Raw genomic sequence first — 16,374 nt, forward strand, 5'->3', positions numbered from 1 at the left:
GCAGCTGGAGAGCTGGGGCTCTGGGGATGGACGTCGAGAGGAACGGAAAGGAATCTAGAGAAAGGGCTGTCATATTTGCTCAGAAGAACCGCCAAATCAGAAAGCAGAGAAGATTTCATTGGAGGAGCGCCTTCACCAGCAACTAATCCTGTCATATTGAAAGAAAATTGTAAATGTTCTCTCCAGAAATTACCCGCCCATTGCAGCTAATCGAACACACACGCACCAACACAGACACGCTCTCCTGGTCTTGCAAAGGCGCCCGGGCGCAGAGAACAGCTCCACCGAGAGCGCGCGGGGGCGCGGACGCGCACACACAAACACACACGCACATGAACACACACACACTTACACACACACACACAGAGCAGCCTGCGGGTCGGCCACAGCCTTGAGATCGCAGATCCCTGGTAGGAAGTAGCCAGAGACAGCGAAGCAGGTGTCGCCCGCGACGCTGATTACTACTTCCCCCGGCACTTTGGGGAAGACATGAATCGCGCCCAGTGCGTCCATCCATCCAGGTTTCTGTTCCCTTTTGCTCTCCAGACTCATCGTCTTAGTTAAAGCCAGGTTTGAAAGTCCTGTTTGCTTTGGTGGTTTGTGTGGAGGGCGGGGCAGCGTCAGTTTCACTCCCGGGGAAGCCGCGCGAGCAGCGGGCGGGCTCGCCAAGGGGCTGGGACCGGCGCGGGGTGAGCCACTGGGCTCGCGCGCCCCAGTCCCGCAGCTCCGGCCCCTGGCTTGGGTCCGCTCTCCCCGCCTCCCCCGCCCCACCCCTCCGGTGTCGTGGCACCAACTAATCTTTTCCTTTTCTCTCGCAAGATCAAGGGAGAAAAGGAGCGGGCGGGCTTCTGACTCCGAGCGGTGCGCAGCTCGCGCCCGGGCGCGTCAGCCCTGAACCCGCGAAGAGCTCCGCGCTCCCGCCAGCCTGCACCCCGGCATCGCAGCTCGCCGAGGCCACGAGCGCATCCCGCCGCAGGTAAGGGCGCCCGGCTCTCGCTCTCTGCTGCCCCGCGGCGAGGACCCTGGCACGGCGAGGTCCTTCCCGGTGCCGCACCCGGCGCGGAGGGCACGGCGGTGGGGGTGGGAGATGGGTCCTCCACAAGTGCAGATTTTCCACGCAAACTTTGGATCCCGGGGTCTGGAGGGCTGGAGGCAGCAATGGCGGCTCTGGCAGGGGCCAGCGAGGCGCCGCGCGGGCGGGGGCGCGAGGCCGCGGGTCGCCGAGTGCAGGGGAATGTGGCGAAGGCAGCGTGCGGGACCTCGGCGCGTCTTCCAGCCCGAGAGCCCCGCCACTGCCAGCCGCCCCCTCCCCCAGTCCAGACGCCCTCCCTGGAAAGCCCGGGAGAGCTTCGCCCTCTGCTGCCCCTCGCTGTCCGTCCTGCCGGGGGTCTGCCCGCGGATTGCTGGCTTTTAGGGTGAAGGCCGGCTGGCCCCAGCTCCGCGCGGTCCCCCAGTCCCACCAGGTTCCCCGGTTATGCCTGGCCAGCAGCCCCCCTGGGCGTCCGCAATGGCTCCCCTGAGGCTTCGCGCCGCTTTGCTGGACCCTGACCACGGGGGAGCGGGGACAGGAACGGTGCACGGGTCCCGGCACGCGGGCCGGGGACGCCTCTGTCACTCCATCCTGTCTCAGCCCGCCTGTGAGATGCGCTCTCGGGCCACCCCTGGGGGACAGGGTCTCAGAGAGGAGCCGCGAGGTCCCAGACCTCGCCTGGGCTGGGCCTTGGGCCACCGAGGCGAGGTTCGGGGTCGGAGCTAGGGCGTAGCTGCATCCCGCACGTCCTTGAGGTCCGCACCTGCGGAGCTGGGGATCGTGCTCACTTGTGGCGCCTGGAACCCGCGAGGTGCGGTGCCAGCCCGCGCTGGGCACATCGCGCAGAAATTACCCCTGTGCGCTCACCCTGCGCCCCTGCGGCGCCCCGCGGAGCAGAAGGGACGGCCCGACCCGACCCGGCCGGGCTCTCAGAGGTGAAGATTCCCTGCTCCCCCCACCCCCCCAAAAAAAGCGACACACACCCACTGCCTCAACCCCTCCAGGCTCTTCATCCTTTTCTCTGGCCTCTTGCGTGTCGGGTCGTCGCTGTTCTGAGCTACAAAACCATCTCAGGGAGGGTCCTCCGACCTCACCAGTCCCTGGCTGGGAAACAAGGCTGCTTCTCGCCTGCATGGAAGTAGGCGCGGGGAGACTGTCTGGGTGCAGAGAGGCGGAGGAGAGCAGAGACATGGAGGCAGATGCCTAAGGCAAGCCGAGCTGCCCGCCGACATCTCACCCAAGCTGCCCTTCCGTGTCCTCATGTCAGTTCACGGCCACTGCACGTCTGTGACTCAGGCCTCCAGGCTCCGGAGCCCGCCGCCCCGGCGCGCCACGCCAGCCAGCGAGAGCGCGGGGCTCCCCAGCGCCCCAGCTCCGGAATCCCCCACGCTGACTTGTTATTTCCCCCTCGGCTTTTCTTTTTTTGGTCTGTTTTGGTTTTTGCTCTTTTCCCTAGAACTCGGTGGTATTGGGCACGTCATAGCCGGCTGTGGGGCTGGTGGGTCCCCCAGTGCATGCAGCCAGCAACACAAACACCCGGCCCCACGCTCCACCGCACACCCGCCCGCGCCCGGGGTTCCACAGCGCCGGGAGCCCGCAGCGCACTCCTGCGCTCCGTGGCAGCCTTGGCCTGGGCGCCACCCAGGGTCAGGAGGGACGAGAGGGGAGTCAGCCCAACTCCTGACAGAAACCGTGGGGAGACAAGAAAGGTCTGTGGAAAAACTCGAATTTGGGGTGAGAGTTGGGGAGCTCAGGCTCCAGCTGTGAGAGTTTTTGCTGCTGCTGCTGGTGGTCATGGTGGTGAGGCTGCCCCTCACTTGCCCAGCCTGGCAGCAAGCAGAGTCCCAGGTCAGGACCCACCCAGGTCAGGAGACCAGGTTTGGGGGGCTAGCACCTCACTTCACTCCAGGCATTTCTGGCTTGTGGGGTGAAATGTTGCTGAAAGGGACCCAGATCCTAAACTCCAGGTGCTCAACTTGGCTTTGCACAGTGAAGCTGAGTGCTTTGTATTTGGGTGGCAATCTGTACATATCATATGGAAATAGAGATGGCATGGATGTAGTCCAAGTTCATTGATAAACACACAAGGATAATGATACACTTTGGAGATGATACACACTCAGGAAGGTCTGTGTGGGCATCTCTGGGGCACAACAGGGCCCTGGTGATCACAGAAGGAAGCTACTGGATTTGGCCAAGAGACAGTTTCACACTGAGAACTGTATGAGGTTGTGATTCAGAAATTGAACTTTTGAGACTCTTGTCAAATGGATGAAAGAATTTGGTGCCAGCCATGTCGCAGCTTGGTGGGATCTGGCAGCTAACGTCTCAATAAGCAATAAGTTAATGCCAGATGAAATGCTAGTGTTCTTACTATTATTAGCAGCGTGTTCCGGGGTGCAATACAGGAGATGAGCAACTTCTGTTGACTCTATTTGCTTTGCTGGGCTAAACAATTGTGTCAATGCAAACTGAAAAATTAGATTGACCCTAAAAGTATATGGCAATTCTAGCCACACCCGCTGACTATTTAAAAACTCAGTGAATGGGGTGGGGTGGGAGTAGGGGAGAAACCTTGGGACCCCGGAATTCAGAGAGAGCTTCCTGCTCTGAACTGACATCAGAGCAGATGTGGAAGAGATTAGCAGTCAAAAACAAGCAAAAGCCCCTTTGGAATAAGTTCCCACAGTCTCTCAACTTTGGAGGGCAGAGGCTGCTATTTCACACTTAAAAACCACATTCCTCCAAATGTGGCCCTATCCCCTGCTTTGCCCGGGTCGGTACTCATTGTTAGGCAGCTTGGTGTCCACAAGTGTACAGTGGCAAGTTTCCAGTGCTAATTCCCAGGCAGCCAACCCCCGGGGCACAGGAGAGAGGGGCAGCTTCAGATGTCTGAAGAGCACAGCCGTACCCAGCCTGCTGGCTGCCAGGGAAGTGGGGTGCCCCAGCCACGGAGGAGGCTGGGTTGGAGACAACTGTCTCCGACCCACACCTATGAAGAAAGTTATAGCAAGTGCAAGAGGATGGAGAGGAACCATAGAAAAATGGGAATGAAGAGGGGTGGGATTTTTTTTAAAGGAGGAGGAGCATCTGAGTGTGCAATTAACAGCCAGTGGGACTGGGTTCGGCCTCCATCTCCCATGTCGGTCTTTGACACATGCCTGTGGGAGAATGCCTATCAGTAATCGTCTCCATGCAAGGGCTCAAACCCACACTTCATCTCATCTCAGTCTTTTTACTTTGCTCAATAGGATCAAAAGACTGGCCGCAGATCTTTGTCACATGGTTTCCTTCGAGGATAGGTTTTCTTCTTTTATGTGTGTGTTTCAGTGGGTCTGGCATTTTATGATGTGGACTTAGTTATTATCTCAGTGGAGTCCCACGTATCAAGTCCTGCCAGTATTCTCTTGGTGACTATCAACAGCATCACCTGTCCCCACTTTGCCTACCTTCATGTCATGGAGCAGGTGTTGAGAGTGATTTTGATGAAGGGTCCTGGAGCATAGTACGCAATGCTTCCCCACAACTCAGCTGGCTTGCTGGGTATGCGGTGATATGTGTTTGGTGGGGGAGAGGGAGAAAGAGAGAAGGTTGCTTCTCCTTGGAAATACCTTTCCATAGAATGTGCTAAGTCTCAGGCTCTGTCCTCAGCACCTTATATGGATGACCTCACCCATTCTGTCCATGTTTTATCCTTACTGCCTAAGATCATGCCTACAACATCCTAGAGGTTACTAGAGATTTGGTGAATGACTGAATAGATAAATCAATTTTCTCATTTTATCACTGCAATGATCCTCTGAAGTAGAGGCATATTTTGTCCACTTTATAGATGAGGAGAGAACGCCAAGGGTCAGGGCACGGCTCAACACCACACGGCTGGTCTGTTGCAGCCCTGGATTCAAACACAACCCTGGGGGACCCCTGTCTTGAGCTCATGTAGCACTGGGGTTTCTCTATAAACAGTGGTAGTTGCAGCTCCTTTTCCTTTGATTGGGGAAATCAAAACTGTTCAGAGTTCAGTGATGTTTTCCCCAGCTATTTAATCAATTCTGCATATTCTTGTTAGGTGCCCTGAACCCTCAGCAAGGAAGAGTCAGTGCCAACTAGATTCTTCGTTGGTGTAGCATGCTGGTTCTGATTAATCAGTGATTGCTGCTGGCAGAGGCAAGAAGGGCACAGGAAGTACCTGAGGTTTGAGCAGATGACATTTCCCCCCAGAGCTGTTCTGAAGTTGTCTTTTGTCTCAGGCGAAAGGATGGAAGAGAATGGATATCTCTCCTTTAACTCCTCATGGCTGTGGAAGGGCATGAAGCAGCTTTTCGACCGTAGGGCTATTGATCAAGAACTGCCTAAGAACACACATACCCCAACTTCTAGGATAGTTGCTTCTTCATTTTGTCACCCTGAATGAGTTCCACTCTCTTTATTGAGCTTGCTGGCACTTAGGGCTCTGAATTTCAATGGCGACTGTTCATTTTATTTAGAATGTATTATCTGCCTTTGCTTTGAATGGTAGAAGAGGACTGAGAGAAACTGCTATGAGCAGAGAGTGAGGTAGGTTGGGCAGGTTTGCCTCCTTCAAGGATTCACATATTCTTGTCTTACTTTATTTCATTTCCCTCAACTCCCCCCTCCCCCCCAACATGTTCAAGCTGCTGCTTTTATACTGTGACCTAAATATACAATCATCTTAACTGGTTCTGTTTCCATGGCAATGTTTCATGGTAGATAAGGGTACATACATACTAAAAAATCAGTTTCTTTCATTAGCAATGGGATTCCTTCTCTGTTCCCCACTCCCAAATCCTGACAGTCACTGAATGACGCCCTCTGGTGTTCAGTAAGGGGAAGCACATGACTTTGGGCCGGACGAAAGCCTTTTTTTTTTTACAACTGAGAGAATTTCAATTTCAATTATTATTGGAAACGCACATAAGCAAAAGAGACTTGGAAGGGGTATGTTTTTAAAGCAAAAAAAAAAAAAGAGTGGCATACATTCATTTCCCGGGAATATTAAGTACTCTTTGCTCAGTAAAATTCTAGAAAGAATTGGGAAAGGGGTGATATTTATACCTTTTATACATTTAATGTTGTGAAAACATTTCTATGAGAGACAAAGCCATTTCCATTGATATATATCCAGGAGGAGAACCTAATGAAACATTCTATATCATTAAGTCTTAGAAACGTCAAAATTGAAGTCTTTAGAATGAAACCATTTTTCTTTCTGGATGGAATGTGTGTGATGTGTGTGTATACCTACATACGGGTATATCTACATACTCTTCCACGTATAGAATTTGTTTTTTGTTATATAGGAAGAACTTGAAAGTTTTACTCTATAGTACTGTGTGAATAGCAATATCAATCTGCATATTATTATTTTTTAAAGATTTATTTATTTATGCATACAAGAGCTGGGGCACAGGCCAGAGGTGTGGGGGGTGAGAGGATTCACGAGAGACAGAGTGAGGAACAGAACAGGCAGACTGACTGAAGCACACAGCTGAGGGGAGCAGCTGGCAAGTCAGGAGAGGTCTGCTGTGCTATGTAGGTAACTCCCTGGCTGGTTGGGAATTGAACTCGTGCTGCAGAGGCTGTAGATTGCTTCGTAGTGTGGTGTTTAACCCCTTGTGCTACCAGGGAGGCCCTCCCTGCATATTATTATTAATCACAAATTACAGATGAGTTGGAAGTGAGGTTGATATGCTATGCACATACCAATTCTACTGTCACCATCTAATTGTGTCACCATGTCAGACCTATCTTCAAGACAGGTCTAGAAATCATCTCTCCTCTCCCCTCCACACATCTATTTTAGACCTTTAGCATCTCTCACATGAACGAGCACCAGAACTTTATGTTTCTTACTGGTCTCCCACCTCCAGTCTTTCCCTAGTACAGTCTATGCCTCTTGCTGCCAGTGACCTTTCTAAAATGCAAAGTGGAGCGTGTCATTCTCTTGTTTAAAATTCTCCACTTTTCTCCACTATCTGGCATCAACTCTAAAATCAAACCTGTGTGAGATCTTCCGTGACCGATCAAAGACTTCTTGTCCATCCGTGTCTCTATCAGCCCTTTTCTCATTCCATTTCACAAGGAGACAATACAAATTAATAGCTTCATGCAGTGATTGGCACAGAATAAATGTGAAATGAGCATTATATATACACTATATTCCTTTTTCTCTTTATTTTCTTCCTCTTCCTCATCTTCATCTAATTTATTTTTAATATAATACTCATAACCAATGATAAGCACCACACTTATAATAGCCACCCCCCAAATAATTATAATGAGAAAATTTATGATGTGGCAGGTGTTTGAATATTTTACATCACATATTTCATTTAATCTCCCACGATTAGGCACATTGCTTGATATATTCTAGATATTCAGTATGAATATGCCATATATGTTTATTCTGATAATGACATTTTTGACACTTAATATTCATAGAAAAGTTATGTGGAAGGTGAAAACATGAGTTATTCATTTCAAAGAACTGAATTGCTTTTTGTTTGTTAAAGTGAATTACTTATGGAAAGGGTTGACCTGGAAAAGTGCTGGGCTTTATGATTTTCCCTGGTGCTGGTGGTAAAGCACCCACTGGAACTTGTTAGGGAGCTGATGTGGTCTGAAACGAGAACAGAAGCTGCATTTTTATAAATGACAACAATACTTATTTCAAATGTATGAGAAATATGGAGCTTTATATTTTCCAATGTTTTGCAAATACAATGTGCAATGCTGTAAATACACATCCTCTCCATTTTAGTGTATGGAAGAAGTCAAAAGCATATCCGTAGGTTAAATGCTAGTTTAAATCCAAATTTCCAAACCATGAAAACTGTGTCACAGCAAGAAAACTGAAGATCTATACTTTTAAGATCAGTGAAAAAGAATAGCAAATAGTGTGATAGCCGGGTAGTATTTTGGAGTTATCTATAATCATTGGGTTCAGAAAAGCAGGGGTCCTTTTTTTCCCTGAGACTCAGTACCTTGGATACCCTTGAATGCTGATCTCATGGGAGACCCAGACCCATATTTTCAAACGGTCAGTATCATAGTCATCATGTATAATGCTTTTGAATAACCAGATTGGAAATTAGCAAGTTTACTACTGTCTTCTAAGAAGTCTTTAGGAAAGATTCATTCACAGGTGGAATCCTTGAAATAGCCTATTCCTCTTGCAAAGATTTTGAGTCTACAGGTTTGGGATCAGACGCAGGAATCTATATTTTTGCCTAGTGCCACAGCTGATAGTGAGGTGGGTAATCGCAGGACCACATTTTAATTCATGCCAACTTAGGGAACTGGCATGCAAAGGGCACTGAAGAGGAAAGATGAGATGGTGTTGCCACCATTATCATCATGCAAGTTTTTCATTTCTTTTTTTTTCCCAAAGATTTATTTATTTATTTATTTATACATGCACTGGGTACAGTCAGAAGCGCGGGAGGGTGAGAGAATTCACCATAGCCAGAGTGGGGAGCAGAGCAGGCAGAAGGACTGAAGTACACTGCTGAGGGGAGCAGCGGGCGGCAGGAGAGGTCTGCGCACCATGTGGGACCCTCGCCAGCAGCTGGGGATCGAACCGGCACTGCAGAGGCCGCAGGCAGCTTCGCAGCCCAGCGCTCAACTGCTGCGCCACCAGGGGAGTTCCAAGTCTTTCATTTCTGTGTGGATCCATCCAGGCTGAGAGCTCTGGTTGTGGCAGACGTTTTTGATTTTCCAGAGTGGGTGATGAATAACATTTCAGGAGGACAGCCATAGCTGAAGATATTTCTTGCCATCATAGGATACCTGTTCTGTGTGTTTAGATGGAGCACAGACCTATCCACACACCTTAAGGGTTTAGAGTTAAATAAGCCCTGACCATTTCAGAAATAAGCACTTAGGTTGTTTTTTTTCTGCCTATGCCTTGCTTCATGTTCCCTTCTCGTTCACCCTGTTATCTTCATGGACCACACATATCTGCATAATTGCAAAGCTCCCCTGTCCTCTTTCCTATCTGGCTCTGTCTAGGCTCTTGTTACTAATCTAGCTGATTTTCATGCCACTAATCCTTTGCTTCTCTTCCAGCCTTAGTGGAGGAGTTAGGGAGAGGGAGGAACTATCTTAAATGTTAATGGGAATGTGTTTACTGTTACTGTTACAAAATCTTAGTGCACTGTGATGGTCCCCCGCAAAAACGGATAGTCATGAAAATAATCCTTCTGCTTTAGTAAAGCAGAGAAGCTCTTACCTCTCCAGTCATGCCAACCCAATAAACAAGATACATTACATGGAAGTTGAACCTATTATTTTTTTTATTATTAAAATTAGCTACTAAGAAGCTCTTCAGAAGGTGTGAGATGGGTTTTACCTGAAAGCGATTTTTCCTCCACTCTTTCTAGAAAGCTAAGCATGGAATAATTTGATAGGTAGAGGGAAAACATGCATTTCACACACAATTTCATGTTGTTGAATGTGTTGAAGAGTTTCGAATGTTTTGTGCCTTCTTTGCTACAGAGGAGAGGCTTCTACCCTAACCATCATGAAAATAGGAATTGATACAAAAACTCTATTTAATTGGGTTCTTTGAAGAGCATCTGATATTTATTTTCATTTTAGGGGGAAGATAAAAAGCAGCTCCAGAATCAAACACAAAGTGTTTGCCACATCTGCCTGCTGTTTCCTCACTTCATCCTCAAATTACTTTTCAATCATATTCATCAGTGGGGTGGGTAGTTGTGTTTTCACCTGTGAGCCTATATACTGCAGACTTGTTTCCTCCCTTTTGTATTGTGATTGGGAGTTTTGAAGACTGGGAGAGCAGTGGATAATGTAGGTTTAATTTCTTCTGTGGCCAACTCACGGTGTCATCTGAAGGTAAACAAGGAGCTCCCATTTTGCTTTTATTTGAGAGTGAGTATGATTGCATATTTTGCATGTCTGGGATATTTCCATGTTAGAGAATGTTCCAGAATTTTCGATGAGACATTCTTCTCTGACAGTAATGACAAACACAATGAAATGACAGCTGTTCTCTCTTGAGTGCTGAATTTTAGGATCTCGGCATTTCTTTTACATATATTATTTCTATATCTCATGCAGACCTTCTGTGGTAGATGTATATTTGTGTTTCTTTGTCAGTCTAGAAATTGGAGCTCAATGACACTAAACAACTTATTCTATGTCTATGAGTGAACTTGTTTCTTTGAAAATCAATCTCACCTATATTGTCAAAACATGAGTTTTAAAAATTAGGTTTTTGTTTGTATTTACCATCAGTAGTTTCTTTAAAAGAATATACCATTATGTTATTTTCTATCTAATTCTGATAACACATGGAGGAAAAAAAGGGAAGAAAATGAAATAGAGACATGTCACATTCTGAGTCAGTGTCATAAAATGGAATCATGGCAACAGAGCTCGTGTAGGAAGAATCAGCCTCTAATGAAATTTAGAATCCCTTGTGGCCGCTCACCTCCAAGCTTTGATGAATGAATGATAAGGTTTACATTTGAAAATATTTTCTCCTGAATGGTCCCCTGGGGGTGTTTTCTAGGCACAAAGGGGGAAAGAATTTCAGCAAGGCTTCTAGATATGGAATTTCTAAGGCATAAAATATTCACATCAATATTTATAAAGTGTATGTAAGTTGGACCATATCTGTTGACTGTGAAAGTTACTGTGTTGGCAAAATACTGTTTGATCGCCTTCTCTTTCATATTGTTTCATCTATTCCCCTCTGTGCTGGGATTACTACTACTAAACATTAGCCTCTGCATTGCATATATAAAACAAAAGGTGAAAGAAGCTAATTATTGTAAGGGATAAACTATCAGTGTAGGCTAATTCTGTTTACAAGTCCATTGTCAATGAGTAACTCTTTGTTTGCCCCAAGTCTCCTGAGAATCATTGGTGTCTATTGGTAAATGATATTACTAGCTACTTTTTCCACAATTAATTGAAATTTCACTTGCTTACATTTCAATATCAGTCAATATTTTTACGTACTGACACTTTTAATCAAGGATTATCTTTCACTAGGGAGCTACAACAGGGCCTTAATTAATTAAAGTGATAATTGCTCCTCTCCCTTGCAGTTTGTTAGTTACATAAGACACCCTTCAGGAAATTCACATCCTTAGCATTCCTCTTCAGAATTCCTCCATTTATAAGGAGGTTTGGTTCCTTGGCCTCCAACTCTGTAAGTATTTTCTAAAAATTCAAATTACTTTTACTTCCAAGCACTGATGTAAAAGAAGGTCATATTTATTTTCCATCAAGTTCCCATATTCAAACAACATAAAATGACATCGTTCTATCATTGAAGTGTTCAGAATGAATCTCTGGGGTCGTTTTCATGGAAGAGAGGTTGTGAGATGCAATCCTTTTGATGTTCACTAGCTTTTTTTAGCTTCTTTATCACAATGCAAGTTCCTGCGGTCCATTCCTCTTGGAAGCTCTTCCGTTTCTCAATCCTCAGCTATTTAATTACTCTGGCGAGAGCAGCTTTTTTCAGGGCATAAGATTCCATATCCCTTTCCCCCCTTCTTTAGCCCCATTATTTTAGCACACACTGAATCTAGAGTGTTGGCTCTAATTGGCAACCCTGCTCTCTTCTCTTTTAATAGATATTTCTCCAATGCCTATACTTGGGCACCTTTTGGTGTAAGATGCGTTTTCAGAAATAATTGATGGTGACTGTAAATCTGAAAGCTGATCTCCCCAAAATTTAAGACTTGCAGATTGAAATCCTTGTATCTTATAGCAACCATATTTTCTAAAGATCATTACCCCTGTTTGCTTCTTTTAATTAAATTAGTATGACTTGTTCATTTCACATGCAGCAAATATTTGTTTTTAAAATTTTCTGCCAAATACCCATATGATTCTTCTACTTTACTTTCCTAATATACTTGAAAATGAATCAATATCCATTGTTCAAACTTCTAAAATTCAAACTGCCTTTTTTTTATTACTCTGTGCAATTACAGCAAGGTAACTTTTCTTGCTGTACTAATTAATCTTTTAAATTAACCTTTTAGAGCAGTTTTCGGTCCACCGCAAAATTGGGTAGAAAGTACAGAGAATCCCCATATACTCCCTGCCCAATCTGCTAACAGCCTCCCTGCTGTCTCCATCCCGCACCAGAGTGCTACACTTAGCACAGGGGATGAAGCTATTTTGATGGATCTTACTCACCTGAAGTTCATCATTTACATTAAGGTTCATTCTTTTTTTTTTAAGATTTATTTATTTATGCATACAAGAACTGGGGTATTGACCAGAGGTGCAGGGGTGAGAGGAATCCCCAGAGTGGGGAACAGAACAGGAAGATCTACTGAAATACACTGCTGAGGGGAGCAGCAGGCTAGACAGGAGAGGTCTGCTCCCTGGCCTCTCCTGGCCTGGGATTGAACTCTTGCTGCAGTGGCTGGTGATAGCTTGATAGCACTGTCTTTAACCCCTTGTGTTACCAGGGATGCCCCATTAAGGTTCATTCTTGGTAGTAATAGCCAAAGCTGTAATAACGTGTATCTACCATTGTAGGGTCATAAAGAGCTTCATTGCCCTAAAATTCCTCTGTGCTCCGCCAATTTGTTCCTAATCTTTACTTTTACAGTTCCATTTATTGTATCCATAGGTCTGCCTTTGCCAGAATGTCACATGTTAATAGTGGGAATTATAGAGTTGGTAGCCTTTTCAGATTGGTTTATTTCATTTAGTAATATGCATTAAAGGTTCCTCCATGTCTTTGCTTGGCTTGATATTTTTAGTGCTGAGTATTTCATTACCTTTGTTTTTTTCTTTAGTGTTTGAATTAAAGCAGTGAATGGTTCCCTTGTTCCTTGAAGATAAAATTTCACTCATGATTAGAGATGTATATTTTTATTTTGCCATGTATATTGTATTCTTTTATTTTGTTCTTTTGTGTTGGATTTTTTCTAATCTTTCATTTCTGTCTTCTTAAATTCTGGTACTTTCCAACAATATCCACAGAACTCACCGATTGTTTTCTTCCCATCTCTATTTTCTTCCTTAACTCACCCTACTTCTGGATCAGCACTTAGGAAATAGCATCTTTATCTGGCATCTTGTGCCATTTATTTAACTACTTTTATTTTATCATTATTAAATTTTACAATTATTTTTTGGAACTAGGCAACAAAAATCTTTCACCTCTTCCTTGAAAGACTGAAATGGTTGGTTTCTAGTTTTGGCTACTCCTTTGCTCACTTGGGTCTGTAAGTACAGGAGAAGGGAAAAGGGCATCACAGAGCTATTTCTTTGCTATTTCTCTTTCCCAATTGATCTTCCAAGCCTCAGCAGTCATGCTCCTGATGGAGCCAAGTAAAAGAGTAGAAAACCTACCCAAGATACTTCTACTCACTCCTAAATGGAAGACTATAAATCTTAATTCTTTCTACCAAGCAGACAGCAGACAGAGCACTCTTATTTCTATTTTAGAAGCAAGAGAAATCCTAAGAAATTATTTAGAGCTTCTTTAGAGCTCCTTTGGGTTGTGCCTTTTCTATATTTTCTGCCTTTAGGGAAATTGATGCTGTTTGTTATGGATCTATCTGGTCATTCAGCTATTTAAACATAACCATTGCACCGCACAATGAATGCACCCACTTTTAAAAGTTGACTCTTTTTATCTTTGCTTGGGCCTACTCTTCCACTCACACATGCATCTATATTTAACTCCTTTATGCAATTGTCATTGATATTCTGTGGTTCCATTAGAAGAGACATGCTCTATACGGACAGGATTCGGTTTTTTTTGTTTTGTTTTGTTTTTTCTCATTCTTCTCGGCATAGAATCCTGTGCCTGGCTCTATTCTAGTCACATAGCAGAGTTCAATAAATATTTATTTAATGATGATTTTATGCCACTAGCCTGCTGCAAGTCTGAAGTTTCTTTTTACCCTAATCTGCTGCTTCTGTTGGTTTCACAATAGCAAGACATCATTATCTGAAATAGCTCAAAGAAGGTAAAAAGTTTCTTTTCAGATAAATCTTCCCTTCTGTCAAATTTCCACTCTTTGAAACTAACATTTCATCTCAGTCTGAGCAAAATTTTCTATGGGATACCTTTGTAGATTTAAAATCATGTTACTGCTTTATTTAAGTTGCCCTAATTAATACCTAGCACATGAACTTTTAAAAGAACCTCACTTGTATAATGCAATGAACAGGTTGTAGCAAATTTTAACCAGTACAGATCATACATGCTTTAAACAGACCCCCCAAGATGTAAATACACTACCTCCAACCCTGTTATTTGACTCCACCTGCAAGATATGATGGAAAACAATTACATCATGAACCTAAGTATCATTCTGTAAAACTGGCCACACTATAACCTTGTTCTGAAGGGTAGGATGGTGGTGTTCATATATTCTTTTACTCATTCATTCAACAAACATTTGATGAACACTTATTTTTTGCATAACACAGTGCTTGTGACTCCACTAACTACCCACACTCCTACCCACCCCCACACCTGACCCCTCTCTAGCATCACTCATGAATGTCAATGGGGAAGGAGAATGGCTGGACCCACAGGTTCTCTTTCATACCGGCTCTTGCAGTGGCTGAGCCTGCAGCATATCAATGTTGCTGCAGCCTCCTCCAATCTTGAGAGTATCAGCTTTCTTGCTTTCCAGAAACTTTGGAGATCTAATCTATTCATTTTTGCTTCTCATTTGCATAATAATTAGGATATTTATTAATTTTTTATTATCTATTTGGACCAGTATTTTCCGTTTTTTTAAAAAAAACATTTATTTATTTATACAAGCACTGGGTACAGTCAGAAGCACAGGAGAGTGAGAGAATTCACCAGAGCCAGAGCGGGGAACAGAACAGGCAGACTGATGAAATACACTGCTGAGGGGAGCATCGGGGGTGGCAGGAGAGGTCCGTTGCGTCATGTGGGACCCTCGCTGGCGGCCAGGGATTGAACCGGAACTGCACAGGCTGCAGGCAGCTTTGTAGCCCAGCGCTCAACCGCTGCACCATTAGGGAAGGCCCAGTATTTTCCTTTTTTAAAAAGATTCATTATGCATACAAGAACTGGGGTGTTGGCCAGAGGTGCAGGGGGTGAGAGGATTCACCAGAGAGAGTGGGGAGCAGAACAGGTGGATCTACTGAAATTACACTGCTGAGGGAAGCAACAGGCGAGACAGGAGAGATCTGCTGTGCCATGTGGGTAGCTCCCTGGCTAGTGATGGAACTCAGGCCTCAGTGGCTGGTGATAGCTTGATAGTGCTGAGACTTAACCCCGGCACCACCAGGGAAGCCTGTATTTGAACCAGTATTTTAAAATAACGCCAATGTTTATAAGAGATAAGATTCAATCTTTTGACTTTATGTGGTAAAAAAAATATTCAAAAACAAAGTTCACAAGGCCTTTGTTTCCTGGAGATGTATGGCAGTTTAAAAAACAGAAGAACATATAGTGGATGAGGCTTTTTATAAGACGTCAAACTCTACTTTTCTTCTGCTTCTGCATTTCGTGAGCTTGTAGTAAATTCTGTTGTCACACCTACTGCCAAACTGTTAACAATTGATCATGTAGTATCTTTAGAGTTAAAAAAAAAAGACAAACTGCAAAGCTGTATTTTGATGTCATCTCTCCTAAGTATGTAAATGTGCTTTTCTTACAAATTGCAGCTTACTTCATCTTGATAACCATAAGCAACTTTGCCACAAATGTTTTCAAAACCAAATGGCTGTGTTTGGGGTTGTGTGTTTGCTTTGTTTTATATCAGAGGAAGGTGGAGAGAAAAACCAACTGGTGGTGAGTGGAGGGATGGGTGTTGTCTGGAACCCTGGGTGCTTCCTGACCCAGAAAAGTTCACAACAAGGTGACAGAATGCTCTCTCAGACCTCTGTCACTTACATCGGGAATGTGATGTGCTCCAGGGGACATTGGACAGGCACTTTCAAAGCTATTTTAAGAGTTGCTTGGAACTGTGAAAGGACGAGGAAGTATAGGACAATGTGCCAGAAGCCTTGTTTGTAAATACTGTATTACCTTCAGTGGTTATTCAGTTACAAAATCAAGAGGATGTTTTGCCAGGAAATGAAACTGCTTATCCCTTCCTTGCTAGAAGAGAATTGCACACAAAATGACCTAAAAGTAAAATTGCAACATTTCAACAAAAGTTGCAGGAAGTCACGGTTTGTTTGTTTAGTCTTTCTCCTCTGTGAGACCAATGAGTTTATGCCTTTAGTTGGTATGGGTAATCCATTGGAACCAGATGGGACTTTTTTTTTTCCTGAGAAACTGTACATGAAGAGGCTGGAAGTTAATTTGTTTCCATCTTTTTAGCATATGT

General features: G+C 44.8%; 1 protein-coding gene across 2 annotated transcripts in view; it reads left to right on the plus strand.

Moving 5' to 3' along the window:
• Positions 1-201: 201 nt before the first annotated feature.
• The window catches only part of CHRM2 (cholinergic receptor muscarinic 2), a 118,581-nt gene continuing 102,408 nt past the window's right edge, over positions 202-16,374 (plus strand). The window contains exons 1-2 of one of the 2 annotated variants that reach the window (XM_054692696.1): positions 202-570; positions 820-976. The gene's annotated coding sequence lies outside the window, so the exon portion shown is untranslated. The remainder of the gene's footprint in view (positions 571-819; positions 977-16,374) is intronic. The other variant, XM_054692697.1, reaches the window with a different exon arrangement.

Source organism: Talpa occidentalis, unplaced genomic scaffold (assembly GCF_014898055.3).
Source record: "Talpa occidentalis isolate TD23 unplaced genomic scaffold, MPIMG_talOcc4v2.1, whole genome shotgun sequence".
NCBI lineage: Eukaryota > Metazoa > Chordata > Mammalia > Eulipotyphla > Talpidae > Talpa > Talpa occidentalis.